This window comes from Hemiscyllium ocellatum, chromosome 8 (genome assembly GCF_020745735.1).
Source record: "Hemiscyllium ocellatum isolate sHemOce1 chromosome 8, sHemOce1.pat.X.cur, whole genome shotgun sequence".
NCBI lineage: Eukaryota > Metazoa > Chordata > Chondrichthyes > Orectolobiformes > Hemiscylliidae > Hemiscyllium > Hemiscyllium ocellatum.
Genome location: NC_083408.1, coordinates 99063075 through 99076109, shown reverse-complemented (window position 1 = coordinate 99076109; position 13035 = coordinate 99063075). Strand labels below are relative to the sequence as shown.

The following is a 13035-nucleotide window of genomic DNA, read 5'->3' as shown; positions in this document are numbered from 1 at the left end:
GAATGATTCCAGGATTGAGAGACTTCAGCTACATATATAGATTGGAGAAACTGGGGCTGTTCTTCTCAGCTAATGAATGTGGTGCTCTAAATCATGACGGTAGAGTAAATAGGGATGAACTGTTCTTATTGCTGGGAGGATCAAGGACTAGATGGCACCAATTTAAGGTGATTTGAAAAGAAGAAATGGTGACATGAGTGAAAACCTGTTTGGTTAGGATCTGCGGAGACTGTGGTAGGTTCATTGTGGCTTTCAGAAGAGCATTGGGCAACTCCTGAAGAGAGAAAATTTGCAAGGCTCTGGGGAGAAGGTTGGGGAGTGGCAGTAGGTGAGTATTTCTTGCAGCAAAACGGTATGGTCACAATGGGCCAAATGACTGCCTTTGCTCCAACCATATTCTGATTCAATGGATATGAGTAATATCTAAAGCTGACTGCTGGAATGTAACAGAAGCGAGGCTGTACTAACTTGGCAGTGGAAACTGTCTCAGGATTGTTGAATGTTGGATCTAACATATGGTGGAGAGTTTGAGAAGGGGGAATGATAACATTTTTAAGAATTGAATTTCAGAGGGAGCACTTCCTTTTAATAAACCTCCCCAACATTTTAAACTATGATGTAATTGTCTTACATATGGAATGGTTTCCTTTTTACTGGCCACACCTTGTAACCCAACTTTGACAGCTTGTTCTGAGTAGAAGCCTCTCTGTTGAAGATAGCCAAATCTTCCGTTTGCTCATTGACAGTGCATTAAATATGTTGAATGTTTTGAAATATTTGTAGGATATCATTCTTTTTTTTAAATTGCTTTGAATACTGATGCTTTAATTTAAAAAAAATAAAGATTTAATGAGTTGTTGATAAATTGCCTGCTTGCTTTGAACCTTCAGTGTTGCAGTCATTTTACATAGCCCCTTCTTGTTAGTGTGCCACATTCAACACCCTACCCGCTATCAATGCATTCTGAGGAAAATGAAGAAATGGGCACTCTTTATAATTGCCACAAGCTGTTATTTAAATTCTGACTATCCTATATAACAATGAAATGCAAAGTATCTTAGATGCAGACTATTTTAGAAAATAATCTATGCCTTAGCCACAAGAGCACCGTGGGGATTGACAGCTCCCTTTTTATTGTTATCAGTGATTTATATTGTCCAGGTTGCGGTGAAATCCTTTGTGTGTGCTGTGTACGTTTAAAAAAAAATTGACTCTTTTTTTGTGGGGAACAAAAGATTGAGTCAATTTTAACCAAGGTGTTCTTATTAATGAGGTTTCAATTGACTGTAATGAAGTAATATTTATACTGTAACTGTTTTAAAAAAAAATAAGGTTCAGAAGAGAGTACACACATAAGGAATTTAATGGAACGGCACGACATAGAGCCATAAATTATACAGGGAAAAATAAATGGCTATTGGCCCAGAAATCCTGTGCAGATTGAACTGTGATTAACCCTAACTTTACTGAATGAATGGGAACTTGTCCCATTGGCATGTTGAACATTATGTCTATTGATTTGAGGAGCTGCCTTACATGTGGTGTGGAACAATCTTTGCTGCCGTTACATTAACCCACTATAGATGTAGCCCAGATACAAATGTTTACTGGGCGCAATTTGTTGAAACTGGTTGGGATGAACCTCTGTTATTCATCTGTAATCAGTAGCGCTGCACTATCCTTTTGAAACTGCTGTTGTGCCTGGTTGGACAGTTGCAAGCTGCAGTCCAGGGTTTGAAAACTTGAGTGGACTTTCCACAGCGACGTACCTGCATTTGTTGAGGGTGGGATAATGGTGTTGTTGGTATTTTGTCCTTAGGTACTGACCAGAAGAGGCTGATTGTTCTTCCTTATTCAGGAGTGCTTAAGCCCTTTGTATCATTTCTTCCTATCATAGTTTTACAGCTTGAAGGGTTTAATTTTGTGAACTCTTGCCCCAGTTCCCCATTTTATGAGAGCACTGCCTTGTATTGGATGCACTCTTTTTTTTGTGTGAGGGTGGGGAAAGGGGAGTCAAGTAATGGAAAAATCACCTTAATTGTGTTACTGTAAATGTGTTTGGGCTCAATAAAATATATCTGTGCAACTTGGAGTTAAAATATTTGCCTATCTGAAGTACAGGCTGATGGATTGGCACAGGTGGATCTGTGCTTGTCATGGGTTTCCAAGCCAGATTACTGGAAAATCTACTGCTTTACTTTCAGTGGCAGGTGTAGACCAGATTACAGACAGCACTGACTTTAACCTTTTATTAAATCGCCAATCTTTTAAATGATTTATTCCCTGCCCTCCCACATAAAATTGCAACTATTTATTTAGTTCCATTCCAAGAAGAAGGAAAAAAGAAAGGATGTCTGACAGTTTTCTTTCTTTCCTGGCAGTCATTCCGTTTCACATGTCCACAAATGTGACACCTCCTATAGCCTATCCGAGTGGGCTGCCTCTAATATAATGCGTAGCCATTCAATGTCGCTGTGAAATGCAGTGTGACATCTCCCCAGGGAACTCAACAGATCATTTCAATAATTGGAAGGGCACATGGAGCTGCCATATGACAGCTTTCCTGTTGAGCTCAATTAACCCTTTATTTTACTTCTCATGACTCCAACATCATTTGAAACATTTCGTTAATTTAATCCCAACCCAGTACATCGTGTGCAGTTCTCTCACTGGATTGTGCCTCTGAGGAACTCAAATTGTCATTTACAAAGGCCACACCCAGTAGATCATTATTTTTTAGGAACCTCCAGCTGCTTATGTGTGGCAGTATAAGAAGAGCAGATAGTTCCCACTTTATACATAAATGATGTATATAAACATTCACACTCATTCACTCTGCTGCCATCGTTCTCTCCCTATTTGATCCCGGAGTCAAAAGTTGAAATCCCACCATGGTGATTAAGGGATTTCAATTCAGTTAAAAAATAAATCAGCCATATTTATTATAAAACTGTAGGATTGTTCTAAAAATTCATCTGTTTTACTGAACTCCTTTAGGGAAAAAAAGTGACTGTCCTTTCTCTGGACTGGTCTCTGTGATTTCAGACCCAGAGCAATGTGTTTGATTCCTATCTGCCCTCTGAAGCAATTTGACAAAAACTCATTTAGGTTAATTAGGAATGGTCATTAAAGGCCAATGACATCTGCATGATTGAATTAAAATATGTATATTATACACAATTGCAGACTATGTGTACACAGGCACACAGTGGCATATGTTCATGTACATATATGCTCATTCCTTCCCCTTCAAGGACTGTGGGACCAAGTCCTGAAATAGCACTTGAATGTAAAGGATCTCCACATTAAATCATAAAGTGGGAAATAAGGCATTAAAGGTCATGCACTCTATGGCGTCCACAAACATTTGTCCTATCTTCTGTATCCTGACAATCCTTTGTCTTCAAGTATGATACTGAAGTACGATTCTTCAGTTTTGTCCTTTTCACATTCGTCCACGTTCCACTCCCACAGTGCATTACACTTGCATTCTCAGTCTCAGACGTTGTTCCTGCTCTCGTGCATCTTACCTCTCAGACAGAGGCTTGCATCTTCTCTTGTTCTTGCCAGCCTTTGACTGGTTCTCTGGGAAAAGAGGAGACAAATACTAGCATTTGCCTTTTTCCAATAGATACCAAGAACATGGGGTTCTCAGCACAGGCTGAATGGATGATATGGCCTCCTTTTGGGCTGTAACTGTTTGATCACCGTGATTGTTGGAATGGTGCTGCCAGCATTTTCTGTTGCCAAAGTTTTTTGCTCAAGATGCTGGAGCAGGATTAAACTCCATGACCTTCTGACTGGAGACAGGAGTCCTGCCCAATAAAATGTGGCTGGGTTGACATTGTGATTTGTGCACCATGCAGAGATGCAGTGGGAGTGGCAGTGAGTTCAGGTCCAAGTCAGTGAAATGGCTCCTGCAGATTTTAGAAGTCTGCAGGGAAGACACCTTCAGCACAGAATGCTATCTTTCATCTGGTGTCAAGAGGCACAAGTTTGCTATGGATTTGGTTACATTATGGACAGAAGGGAGTATTCCCCTGTGCACATAAATTACGAGAAGTTCTGCAGTGCTGTGCAAGTGAACTGTGACCATTAAAAATGAGTAAATACCTGAGGCACCAAAACCATTCCCAGAGTTGAAGGGAAATATGTTTGCCTTCTCATGGTTTAAATATTTCTCTATTAACCATTCCACTAACCTGTAGTCACAAAAACAGAAATTGCTGGAAAATCTCAGCAGGTCTGGCAGCATCTGTGGAGAGAGAGCAGAGTTAATATTTTGGGTATGGTGACCCCTCTCCAGAACCCATATTGTTCCCCCCTAGAGAGTAGACACTGTTTTGATTTTGTTGCAAGTTCAGCTATCTGTTGCATGGAGAAGGTTTCCAAAATTAGATAAGTTAACAAAGCAGTTTGCAGACATTTTGTTCTTCCTTTTTAAACAGAAGTCTATACTTTTCCAAGTGTTTTTTGTTAATTGTTTTGTGTTTGCATAGATTAACTTGAACTGTCTCGACATGGATCACAGTTTTCACTGGTGGTTAACATTTACACTTGTGCACAGTGTCACCGACCAGCTGCTCCATCCCAATGTTTAAAAAAAAAAGTTTGCGAAGCATTTTGGCCGTGTTTAAAAAGTCAGCAGGGTTCAGATCTGCTAATTTCAGTTATTCCAAACATGTCAGAATTAATCACAGTTGTTAACCTGCCTCTTGTATTCTGTGCGGATTGCCTTCCCATTTCCAAAACTAAAAAAAAAAGTCTTGTTTGGCTCTGAGTCTCTGTTGGCAGGAAATGTCACATTATTTGGGGGAATAGCAATTTTGCGATTTTGCCCTCATTACCGATTTGCTGTCTCGGATACTATCTCTGGCTGAAGTCTTTGAAGGTTCATTGATATTTGTTCTGGGGAATGGAAAGCCATGCTCTATTATGACATCTTTCACCATTTCAGGATGTCTCAAAGCATTTATGGTTATTGAAGTGTTCTTGAAGTGCAGTCACTGTTGCAGTGCAGGGAAAGCAGGCAGCCAGTTTGTGTAGAGTAAGCTCCTGTAACTGCAGCGCATTGATACAATGCATTCCAACACAATACAGCACAGGAACAGATCCTTCAACCCCGCCATGCCTGTGCCAATTCCAAGTTCTTATCTAGACCTGCTACTTACTGCCCATGTGCAGTTTCTCTCCCTCTGTTCACTTCCCTTAAACATTGCTAATATGCCTACTTCCACCATCTTCATTGGCAGTGTATTCTGGGCGCCCATCACCCACTGTGTGAAAAACTTTCCCCGCACTTCTCTCCTAAACTTTCCCCCTCTCACCTTGAACCTGTGCCTTTTTCTAGTTGACCTTTCCACTCTCGGAAAAAGCCTCTGACTCTGCCTCATCATTTTGCAGACCTCTATCAGGTCGTCCCTCAACCTCTGTCTTTCCAGTGAAACAATCCAACCTGTCCTCTAAACTACAACCCTCCAGATCGTCACTTGTTTCCTGTGATAATTGTGAGGGCTAAATGTTGACTAGAACGCTGAGAAGAACTTTCCTGACAGCCTTCGAAACAAGTGGCACAGGTTCTTTTTATGTCCACTTTATAGAAGGCAGAGAAAATTGAATCTGAAAGAAGCAAAAATGCTGCCAGTGGTTGAGCATCTCACTGGAATTGATTAACATGTCTCTTCTGATGTCTTATCCTGTTTTGCTCTTTCACATGTTGACTGACTTGGCTGTGTACTTGTGACGTTTCACAAAATTATAATTAAAAAATTCCAACTATCTGTTCAGCTACAATTCTCTGAGAAAGATAGGAACAGGTGTTTGTTGGACATTGAACCCTTCAACTTGTTCACCTCCTCATGGTTGGCCCTTTTACAGCAATGTCCTTGCCTCAGTTCTGTAACCCTTAACCTAATAAGGCCGTTCCATCTTTCTTTCTTATTTGTACTGGTAAAAATCCTTTTTGAAATAATCAAGAGCAAAGATGTTATGTGCAAATTTTCCAGTTGCCGCTTTCTCACTCCAGTTTCTAAGCTGAAACCCAGAAATGAATCAACTTGCTCACATGCTCATTGATTATTCAGTACAATCAGCACATCATTCTTATAGTGAAGAGCTGCTTAGTTTAAAAATAGCTCCAGAGCAATGTAAACACAGCAGCCTTTAAGCAATACAGTATTTGTAGCATTTGGCAGTTTCTCAATTCCACATAGTTACTGTGGTGAGCTTGTTTTGTTCTGTTCACGTCCTTGGAGTATTTTACCTGCTAAACTACATATATTAAAAAACTGGTTGATAAAAATTCTTTTTTGCTACTTCTGACAAGATTGCTGTTGGGGGTTAAGTTAGTCGATCTGGTAAAATCCTTTGTTAGACCCAAAGGATCTTTAATTTCAGAGAACTTTGTGCTGTAGGATCGCATTAGTAACTTTAAAGCCCTTGTATCAGGAGCTTCCCAATGGATCAAAGACAAGTTTGCTTTTCATTCTAAAGGTGCAGATGAAGTGTGACCACAATAGTTATGAAGAATTTAATAATTTACGCAAAAATAATTGGAACATTAGATCTCAAAATTCAGCAGTGGGAGAGTGGAATATGGAAAGGAATATGGAAAGGACAAGGAGTCCATTGTATTATTGATGTTGTGACTTTAACCCAGTGCTAATCTAGGTTGAAGATTTGCAGGATTACTGAGCAAGAATATAACTAGTTAAATATCTGCTTTGGGTGAAAAGTCCGATTGAAAAATGATATAAGCTACAGGGCTTCGATGTATTTGTATCAAATAATTGAAATTGAGATTAGTTTTGTTCCAGTACCTTACTGGAAACAGTAAATTAAAAATTAGTTAAGTTTACAAAGCATTAAAAAAGAAAATGTGAGTGAAAAGGGACAGGATTTAACACGTCTCCATGTAATTTCTTTCAGTCTTCTGATGGTGGCAACAGATGAAGCAAAGTGGACTGATCCACGTTTATACTCAAGGTTAACTTGGAAGTTGCTCGTCAAACATGCCCTATCATGTGTGTCGCTATCTGCAGCTGTTTTAATATTACACTCAGTGGGGGTGGCAGGGCTGCTTGTTTCTGGCATGTGCATCATACCTGACGTAAGAGCAGGAGAAGGTACCTCGGTCCCTTGAACCTGCTCTAGTGTTCAGTAAAATCATGGCTTATTTGATGACGCCACATTCCCGTCTACCTGTGATAACCTGTCAATCCCATGTCCCCAGGGTTTATACCCCTGCCTTCAGACCATTTGCATAGGGTTCTGAATTGCTAAGGTAAAAACAATGACTGCAGATGCTGGAAACCAGATTCTGGATTAGTGGTGCTGGAAGAGCACAGCAGTTCAGGCAGTATCCAAAGCTAGTTCAGTGACATAACCACTACATTGCTGCCTCCCTACTGCCCAGTGTTTTCCAGACTGATGGTGATTTGTTTTTACATTACGTGGCATTTACAGCGCAGCAACAAGTCTGTTTGGCCCCACTGTCCTGTGCTGGTGTTTAGTCTCCACGGGAGCCTCTTATGATCTTACTTGATCAGCAGTGGATGGGGTGGACACAGTATTACACATGACAGCTTTATTCCATTTCAAATCAGTTACCTCTGGCATTCGGGAAGTGTTTTTGGGAAAAATATGGGCTGATTATTTTTGATTGTCGTTTTTGTGGGTGGCACTGGCAAGATCAATTTTCTTGCTTCTGACTGGTTATCTTGATAGAGGACAACCTTGTCTCTTTACAGCACCTTTGATGACCTGTAGATATGTCAAAGCATTTTGCAGTTAAGGAGGTGTAGTCACCATGATGTGAGAGCAGTAAAATTCATGTGCAGGCCAGTCCAAGTAGAGTTGCAGTCTCGGAGTGTCATGAGAGAACTGTTTGAGGGATCAAATCATATCATTCCCAGTATTTTGACTGTAATCATTCATTGAGCTCAGTGAGGAATTATGTGACAATAATTTGCCATAATTTTCTTTGAATGTAACTGTCCCAGATGTTAATTTGAAAAAAAAAACTTGATACTGAGTGTTTTTTAGAACTAACTTCATAGCCAGCTATAACTGCCAGACAATGCAGAAACAATGGCAGGGTCAATTTGGAACTTCAGTAATTTGGAACTTAAGGTTTGCACTGGAGAATTTGGGTCAGCAATAGTAAGTTTGATAGATATAGTGACATATACCCATATAACATAGTCACACACATGTTACTGTCTTTCATATGTACTCATTTTACCTGTGGCTTCATGAAACCTTGGGTAAACACTGTATAATGAACATCATTGTTTGATGGACACTACGATTAGTGGGATATTTACAAGCCATGGAACAATAATGACTAATGAAGAAATTCTTAATGTTTAAGGCCAGTTGAAGAGGAGTGAATCATTCCTCTCTTCTTAGCCCCTCAGTCGCAATAAAGTTTCTACAATCTTTTTAGCACAGTTTTGTCGCACTTTGAGTAATATGTAATTCACTAGTTCAAAAATAACAAACTAATTGCGCAGTTTTCTTGAGTGAAAGAAAGGGGAATTTTATTGCCTAACAACCCTGAAAACCCTTACCAATCATAAAACACAACATCACACATGGGCGTACAAACACAGGTAAAAAGATTAAAAAGGAAAGAGTGTCAAAAAGGAAAATAAAAATTCATAGTTTAAAACAAACCTGAAGTCTTTGAGCTGTTAGGTTTAACCTGAGATCACGGTTGTTTAATTGATGACTTGCATCATCTGCAACAATTACATTTGTAGATACCTTTCTGTCTTCATGAATGGTTGTTCCCTGGTGGGCACCGTTCATCAAAGGATTGACAGAAAGAGCAAGCCTGCTAATTCAAATCCATATTTTTGTCTCTCTGCTCTGTCCCAGAGGAGTTAACTGAAACACAGGTCCTTTCTACATTCCTGTGTATCGCTTTATTGTTTTTTCCAAGCTGCATAACCAGTTGAATTTCTTCCCAACGTGCGAAACTTCCAAAACTGTATAAATCAAATAGGAGATAGAGATCTATGTGATTGATGTCCAAGAGTGTAGTGCTGGAAAAGCACAGCCGACCAGGCGGCAGCCAAGGAGCAGGAGAATCGACGTTTCGAGCTTAAGCCCTTCATCAGGAATGTCTATGTGATAGATATCTGCCATTTTGATGGTATGTTCACTTTGGATTAAACTGTGCCATATTGATGTTTTTATGAACTCGGTTAAACTGTGGTAAAAAGATCACTGTGGCCATTTTAAGACATTGTCTTTCCTTTTTAGTTCATGATATATTCCCGATATTAAAATTAAATGATGGAAGTCAAATCTTGATGGTCCATTTGTGCCACTAAATTCTTTCCCTACCTCTGTCACTACCTTGTTCTTTCCTTTCGTGATTCTGAGGGAATTTGGGACAGTATGTAGTTTAGGGTGGGGCAGAGGGTAGTGGATTACCATTTGTCATACACCCTACCTCATCTCACTTACCATTGAATCGACAGGAGGTGATGTGTTTGCTTGTCCAGTATCTGACATTTGCATTCATAAGTTGGATTTTGTCCTCATTCAAGTTTAAATTGACTTTGATTGAGCTGTGCCGCAATACATTTTTTTTGAGTTGGAAAGAAAGAAAACGCTGGAAACGTCACATGTCCATGCTGCTGTCAGTCCACAGAACTTGTCTGCTAGTTGTTTTTACTGGATGGAGATCATTTACTAGTCTGGGCTTGTGTGCGATCTGTGTTAGTAGAATCCCCCTGAGGGCTATTGAAGTATTACGAGGTTTATATAAAACTGGGCTTGTTTTTAATGAAGGGTCCGCAGATAGTAAAATCTTGTTACCAAACCTGCCAAAATTGGAAACTTGCAAGTTGAATTCAGGGATTTCAGATTATTACCATCTATTTGCCAGGGTCGAGAGATCTTTTTAAGTGTAGCACTTTAATTAATTAAAGTATTTTGAATCTGTCAGTGAAATGAGAAACATTAGTGGGGTATTTCCATCTATAATTTGGAATTTAGGATTTGGGTCAGCAGTAGTAAGTTTGATAGATATGACACAGTCTCTCACACACACACACACACATACACATACACACACACACACACACACACACACACACTGACACAGATACGTACACACAGGCACATACATACACACACAAACATTGTCATCTTCTCACCCTTTGTTTGTCTTTTGCTTGCTCTCTTGCACGCGTGTGCACATATACACACGTAATCTTTCTAGCTCCAGGGTCTGGAAACTAACTCCAGCTGTGCAAAGGGGATTATACAGTTGTGAATTTCAAGGTATGTTTATATTTGGAAAGGATCGCCATGCTGGTGATTGACTTGGCACGAGATGAAGCTGAATGTTGAAAATGGACGTAACCATACTGAATAAAAACAGCCATGAACTATGCACATCTGCAAATCCCCTTTTTTTACCATTCTCGTCTATAGGTTTTATGGTCAGCCTGGTCAGTGAGTTTCTTTCCTGTGATCTCTTTGGCTTAAGGTACTTGTACTGCCTGTGATTATTTGTCCCTTTATCCTTGTCTAGCTCTGCCATGAACGACTCTGGTCTCATTTTATTCATGTGTGCTAGCTTTAAAAGCAACACATCCATTTTAGAAAGGGGACACTGGTTTAGGAGAACAATTTATTTTTTTTTATTCTGAGCCCTCATTAGAATCATGCAGAATCACAGGTTTGCAATGGGCAGATGAAGGACCTTAATGAAATATATTACATACATGGAGGTTGACAGTGTAGGTATGGAGTGGCTGTTTCCTTTAGTGGAATAGTCTCGCTCCAGAGGACATTATCACTGAGGGGGTCACCCGTGTAAGACAGAGATAAGGAGGATTTTCTTCTCTCTGAGGATGATGAATCTGTGAATTTTTTTATGACAGAGAGCTGTCAAGGATAGTTTACTAAAAATATTCAAGGTTGAGATGGGCAGAGTTTTAATCACTCAGGGAATCAAGGCTTACGGAAATGAGGCAGCAGAGTGGGGTCGAAGGCTATCAGATCAGCCCAATCTCCGTGAATGGTGAAGTGGATTTGATGGGTTGAATGGCCTACTTCTCCTTTGTCTTATAGTCTCATGATGTCAGTTTGGCTCATTGCGTCTGTACCAGCTCTCTGAAAACACATCATGACTTCATATCACTTTCCTCCTCTTTCCCCATTACTATGTGCATATTTTAAAAAACAAAAATAATGGTCCACTGCCCTCTTGAATACTTCAGTTGAATCCTTGGCACCTGAACCACTCACCACGTGAAAAGATTTTTCTCATATCAGGTTTACTTCTTTTGCAATCACTTTAAATGTGACCCCTTTCATATTTGTGAATGGGAACAGTTTTTCCTTGTCAACTGTATTCAGACCTCTCCTGATTTTGAAAACTTCAATCAAATCTCCTCGAAGCCTTTACCTTTGCAATGAAAACAGGTGACGTAAGATCGTTGGAAACCTTCTCCTGCGATCCAGAGGGTGACTGGTAGCTATAATGCTTTTGTGTTCGCTGGCGTAGAGCTTGAGAGCAGGTTTCTGGCTTTCACCCCCTGAGCAGCTTGTGTTGTGTGTCCTGAGATGACAGGCTGTTTGGATGGAGAAGAGTTTGTGAGGAGAGTTTACAGGGATTCCTAGCACAGTGAAAGGTTTGGAAGTTCTGCAACCCTACACCTCGTCTTCGTTTTCCAGCTGGGTTTTTGTCTAAGTAGGTCATCTGCAAAGTTTTCTGATTGATACACGAACACTGTGCATGCTGTCCTCTCCTTCTCCCAAAACAAGCGGAATTGTTAATGGTTTCTATAGCATCTGTCAGGAGTAATGAACATTTTTCAAGAGCCACTTTTAAATTGTAAATTTGCAAAGGCCTTGCACCTATTCCCTTGAGTTGTGTTGTAGAGTACAAATTTATTAACATCGCCAAGAATTTGTTGGATTCATTCCATCTGAGGCAACAACAACAAAACAAAATCCTTGCTTTTAAATGCTAAAGTGACAGTAAGCCTCAGATCTGATGCTTAAAGATGTTTTATGAGCTTCTTTCATTTTCAGAGCAAAGCCAGATTGTCAAGTGAAGGTTCCTTGAGAAGAAGTTTTTTGTTTTTGTTTTAAAATATTCTGTCATCATCACCAGAAAAAAAACTACTAAAGGGAAACACAAAAGTAATTATTGGTTGCAATTGTTAATGAGACATAGAAATATAGAGAATAGGAACAGTGTAGGCCATTCAGCCCTTTGACTCTGCTCCTCAAATTAGCCTGGTATTGGCTGGTCATCTAACTCAGTAGCCTGCTCTCACTTTCTCCCCAGAGCTGTTGATCACTTGAGCCACTAGAACTGTGTCTATCACTTTCTTGAAAATATTCAATATTTTGCCCACAACTGCTTTCCGTGGCAGAGAATTCCGTAGGCTCATCGCTCACTGGTGAAGATATTTCTCCTCAACTCAGTTCTCAATGGTCTTCTCCATATCCTTAGATGGAGACAAGAACTAACGATACATCTCTTAATCATATCCTCGTCACAGTGAACGGCACCGGCACTGTTTTGGTCTGTCTGCTCATGGTCCAGCTTCACCCACACAAACTGGTGCATGAGGTTGAGGCAATGGCAGAGCTGCTGGCACCAGTGGCAACATTTTAGTCTATTTGGGGGGGAATAAAGAATGGGGAAATTTGTATTTAAAACATCGTTATCAAGGAAGAAATCAGACATGGCTGAAAGGCAATGAGCCATGTAGTCATTAAGTGAGTGCCATTCTAACCTGACATGGCCTTTATCTTAAAAAAAGGCTCAATAAGTGATAATGTTGACTGCAATTTTGAGGAAGTCAGCAGTAGCTGTTATACTTTAGGAAAATGTCCAAAGTCATCATTTGTGTGTGTATATAGAACTGTGCCTAAATAAACACTTTCTATAAGTCAGGAAGGCTACATCAGCAATGCATTATGTGAACACGTGTTACTTCATTATAATATAAAAATAAATAAACACTTGGCAAGCCCGCACTGACAAGGTTTTTTTGTGTT

At 39.9% G+C, this 13035-nt stretch overlaps 1 protein-coding gene across 4 annotated transcripts in view; it reads left to right on the top strand.

Moving 5' to 3' along the window:
• Positions 1-13035, top strand: part of LOC132818392 (B-cell lymphoma/leukemia 11B-like) — a 172617-nt gene that overhangs the window by 125986 nt on the left and 33596 nt on the right. The window lies entirely within an intron of this gene.